The sequence below is a fragment of the Corylus avellana genome, unplaced genomic scaffold (assembly GCF_965113065.1).
Source record: "Corylus avellana unplaced genomic scaffold, dhCorAvel1.hap1.2 HAP1_SCAFFOLD_309, whole genome shotgun sequence".
Classification (NCBI taxonomy): domain Eukaryota; kingdom Viridiplantae; phylum Streptophyta; class Magnoliopsida; order Fagales; family Betulaceae; genus Corylus; species Corylus avellana.
This window is the reverse complement of record NW_028290667.1, coordinates 5,001-10,000: the sequence shown is the minus strand read 5'-3', so window position 1 is coordinate 10,000 and position 5,000 is coordinate 5,001. Positions and strand designations below refer to the sequence as shown.

At 30.3% G+C, this 5,000-nt stretch overlaps 3 non-coding genes across 3 annotated transcripts; 2 read left to right on the top strand and 1 right to left on the bottom strand.

The window, feature by feature from the left end:
- Window positions 1-139: 139 nt before the first annotated feature.
- On the bottom strand, window positions 140-211 carry TRNAT-GGU (transfer RNA threonine (anticodon GGU)). The gene has a single exon. It is a non-coding gene; the product is annotated as a tRNA-Thr (tRNA).
- Window positions 212-1,274: 1,063 nt separating this feature from the next.
- Window positions 1,275-1,358, top strand: TRNAY-GUA (transfer RNA tyrosine (anticodon GUA)). The gene has a single exon. It is a non-coding gene; the product is annotated as a tRNA-Tyr (tRNA).
- A 495-nt stretch (window positions 1,359-1,853) lies between these two features.
- TRNAD-GUC (transfer RNA aspartic acid (anticodon GUC)) lies at window positions 1,854-1,927 on the top strand. The gene has a single exon. It is a non-coding gene; the product is annotated as a tRNA-Asp (tRNA).
- The last annotated feature ends 3,073 nt before the right edge of the window (window positions 1,928-5,000 follow it).

Here is a 5,000-nt window from a genome sequence, read left to right as displayed (position 1 = left end):
CTTATTATCATTAATATTTATAATTTTTATAATTTAATGATAAGGTTTGTTACTTTTTTAGTATAAACATCAACAAGATCTCCATCCTTCCTCCAAAAAGAATACTATGGTATGGCTGGGGTTTTATGAAAAAACCCAAAGCCCCTTATCGGATTTGAACCGATGACTTACGCCTTACCATGGCGTTACTCTACCACTGAGTTAAAAGGGCCCATTTTTTTTATTTAATTACTGAATAAGTCATTACCCACTATGAGTCTACTTATTCTAATATATATATGTACATACAGGAACGATAAATTCAATTTATCTAGTGAGTATAGGTAAAATAAAAAAATGGTTTATTAAGATTGGATTTTATAAATGCAATGAATTGTTTCAAAACCGACCCTAATTGAATTGACCCCCATCATAACGAAATTAATTTGATTGATACATGGACTTACCAATTCAACATAGATATAAGATCTTTCGTAGAATCATTGATAAAAAGATTTATTTTACTTGTTCCCCGAACTTAATTCTTAGAGAAAAACAATTTTCAATAACTTGTTGATCCCTATCCTTCTTCCCATATTTTCAGATTTTTTTTTTAATTTCAGATTTTTTGAATTTCCTGGCTTAGTGTAAGATAGAAATATATCTATCTAATCTTAACAAAATGAATGAAAGCGGAAGAAATGAAGTTTCATTCCCCTTTCTGATCTGGCGGACCAATCACTCCCCAAAAGGTCCTATACCTCGTATTATTTCTATTCTACCGATTTAGTTTATTATTTTATTTATTTTTTTTAATATTAATAATTTTAATAATATCGATTTATAATTAATATCTATTTATTCTTATATTCATTTTCTTTATTTATTTTATTCTTTGATATAATTCTATTTCTAATTAATTAGAATTATAATAAAATTGAAAATGAAATAAATATATTTAATGAAAATTTAATGAAAATAATATTAAAAAAAAATTATATGATTAGAATGAATGATTCATGAATATAAATACGAATCAAAAGATTCTATGGAATCAGAAAAGAGGGAAAGATCTTTCAGATTTAATCATACCACATTATATTGACAATTTAAAAAAACTGTTCATACAATGAGCATAGTATGATGGCGGTCGGGCATACTTGCCCCCATCGTCTAGTGGTTCAGGACATCTCTCTTTCAAGGAGGCAGCGGGGATTCGAATTCCCCTGGGGGTAGGTGTACTACGAAAGGAAGTTGATCATGAATTATCAATAAGCCGGGAATTGATTCTTCCTGGGTCGATGCCCGAGCGGTTAATGGGGACGGACTGTAAATTCGTTGGCAATATGTCTACGCTGGTTCAAATCCAGCTCGGCCCAATAATTGGCCGATCCACCATGAAATGATAGAACCCCATTTGTTGTTCCCCAGAAATGCCTGATCGGAATACGGAAGAATAAAAAAACTAAAATTTTCTGATATATTTTACCGCCGTTCATTTGCTCTCTTTATTTTTTCTCACAAATTCTGATCTTGCTTGCTAATGATCTAGATTCATACTAGATTCATATAAAGATCTGGAAGTATAAGGAAAAGAATAAAATAAAGAATAAATAAAAAAACTCTTTTTTTTTCATTGAAAGCTTTATTTGATTATTAATCAATTTATAAAAAACGAAAGGATTATTAACAATCCGTGAGGCGCTCTCACTAAAGTGCATATCCGTGTGTATATCAAATATATTACTCGCGTTTCTGTTACAATACGACTATTCTAATCTAAAATCTAAATAAAATAGAAATAAAATAGAAATAAAATAGAAAGGGTTTGAATTAAATCATAAGAATATGTATGATGTACACTTGATTTCCTTGGGATTGTAGTTCAATTGGTCAGAGCACCGCCCTGTCAAGGCGGAAGCTGCGGGTTCGAGCCCCGTCAGTCCCGACAGATCCAAATCCAATAAAAAAAATACATCAATTCATCTCTGCGTTTGCTGTGAAAAGGAGAACAAAAGAAATAGCAGAATTTCATTCACAAGAGGATACCCTCCTATTTTATTTATTTATTAGTTTCACATTTCTCATCAAATAAATATGGGAATTACCATTTATTCAACTAGTACCAATTGATAGGAGAAAGACATATGTAGATTAGTACAATGATTGGTAAAATTATATTCAGGATTCCAAGAAATACCGTACGGAGTCTGGCTTTTTCGATTATTCCCGATCTGTGTAATAGAGTACTATATGTTTACAGGGGGCTATACAGAAATGGAATTTGTACGATACAAAAAAGATTAACTTAACATAGTAACTTTGATATAATACTTTTAAGATTAAAAGTATATCCCTTTAGGGCTCCGATTTTGTGTAACCTCAATTAATAATTGAAATTATTAATGTGAATTTGAACCAATTTATCTCATTCAAATTTCACACTGAATTTTTGATATATGCATCCCAAAATTAATCCAAGGAAATGGGATATTAATAAAATAAAGCTCAAAGAAGATCCTATCTCTCTTTGTGAGGGAATGAATAATCTTTTTTAAGTTTAAGGGTCTTGCCGAAGAAAGAACAAACTTTTTAATGAATTTGATGGAATACTCGATTTTTTTATACCCGGACTCTCCTTATTTATACTACTTCTTTGTTTTCCAAGAAGATTAGATCATAAAAAGGGGGTTTAGAACTAAACTTCTTCCTTTTTACATTTCGCTTCTATTGGTTATTTTATTGGGGTTTTTTATAACCAATGTAAGTAAGTGTAAAGGCGGTCATATGATATTTCATCAGATGATTCCACAAGGAGGGACGTAGGTTATAGAAAAGAAAGAATGGAAAGGAAAAGAATGATAAAGAAAGTAAAGGAATTATTTATCGGATCAGGAATCAAAATTTGAATTCGGTATGGATAAAAGATCTTCCTATGTTATACTATTTAATTCTCGACGATGAATCAATTTGATAGCTCAGATATTGTTATTCATGATATTGCTCCGATTCGATATCGTCGAGATGTAATTCATCCCATTGAATATTGAATTTACAGGCGAAAGATTTATCAGCTCTATGGGATTAAATCCCGAGTTATTGCGAATTAATTAAAAATGAAACGATGAGATTATGGAAGTAAATATTCTCGCATTTATTGCTACTGCACTGTTCATTCTAGTTCCTACTGCTTTTTTACTTATAATATATGTAAAAACAGTCAGTCAAAATGATTAATTTGAATTAAACTTGACTGTTTAGTTTTTATCTTTTTATCAATGATTGAAAAGAAAAAAGAAAATGAAAAGTATTAAGATTTCGTGTCTTAAATGAAATAAGCGGACGAGAATCATCAGTATTTTATGAGATTCGATAGTATGGTAGAAAGAAATAGATGAATCTTTCTACCATACTTATTATTGTTATTGTAGTATATAAAGTCGTACTGTATAAAGATAGAGGTTTAATATAGATCAATCTGCAATATGTATCTTCATAGATATCAATTACATATATGTAATGTATTTACATAATGTACCAATTCTATTTCTTTGCTTCATCTATTTAATTTGTGTTGATTCCAATCATCAATCTGAAAAAATCGAAGGGCAATTCTTACTCTTACAATTCTAATTCCTAGAATTTCTGATTCTATTCAATATGAATCCCGATATCCATTGAAAGAATCAAATTGACGAAGGAAAAAAGAGTATAGGCCTATATTAATATTAATAAAATTAATAATGAAAAATTAATAAAAAGAAAATAAAATAATCTTTTTTTAGTATTCTGAAGAAGTAATTGATTGATCAGTTGACAGATGATCCAGTGGTTCATTTCCATGGGAACCTCTTTGGATTTCGAAAAGGATTAGTAAAGCCCACCGATTTTTAACGTTTGAACCATGATATGAAATGAGTTCAATAAAGCAAGCATAACATAAATAAGATTTCTAAAAGAATAAAAAAAAAAAGCGGGAACGCGCAATATGTGACTTGCCCAAGGCAATATTTTATTATGTGTAGTATATTGTTGGACAACCACTATGTCTATGTTGTTTCCCATAGGAAGTCTGTATCCACTTAATAACATAATTATTTTCTTTTCTATTTTAACAGTAAAAAAAAGGACTTTGCAGAACGATCTATAAAACAATTGATATGGGTTGAGTTTGAGGAATCAAACTCAATTAGTAGTACTTCTAGAGTCCACTTCTACCCCATACTACGAGTGAAAGAGAAAATGTAAAGACTACCATTAAAGCAGCCCAAGCGAGACTTACTATATCCATGTGAATTATATCCCCTATCTCTATAAATATGAAGGAATTATTCCATTAATGTTCACTAATCATTATTATGTTCATTAATAATAGTGGAATCCCTGGCGCAGAGTCAAAAGGGAATTCTGACCCAATACCGTTGATGAAACAATCCAATAAACTCACAATTATAAATTCTAACAGGTTCCTATATGATTTATAGTAGAATCGGAAAACACTAAGCGCAAGCAAAATACGTAGATACACCCCTGGAAGTTTCAAGGGAATGTTACTAACATGTAGAAATAATAAGACCTAGTCTTTCTTCTTTTGTTGACTTTCATTTCATTAAGTAAAAAGTATAAAAATATAGAGTCAAGATAGAGCACTATCTATCACAGACCCTATTTCTCATTTTATCTAATCCTTACGATTAGGTCTCCTGTTTGTCTCTGTGAAACAATCGGAAGATAGTCTATTACATTAAAGCCAATCAATATTAAATTGAATGCAGGAGCACAGAGAGAATTTCATGAGTCTATATACGAACAAAGTATCTTTCGGCCTTTACGTACGCAACTAATAAATTAATAATCAAATAAATTCCTCGTTCGTCTATCCAAATTAATTCAAGACCTAATTAATAAACACTACATTAATAATAGAAGAGCTGTCATATTAAGATTTAACGATTCTTTTTCATTCAATATTCACTAATATAATCTTTCCTTGAACTGAAGCCTAGACGCAAGGATTTACA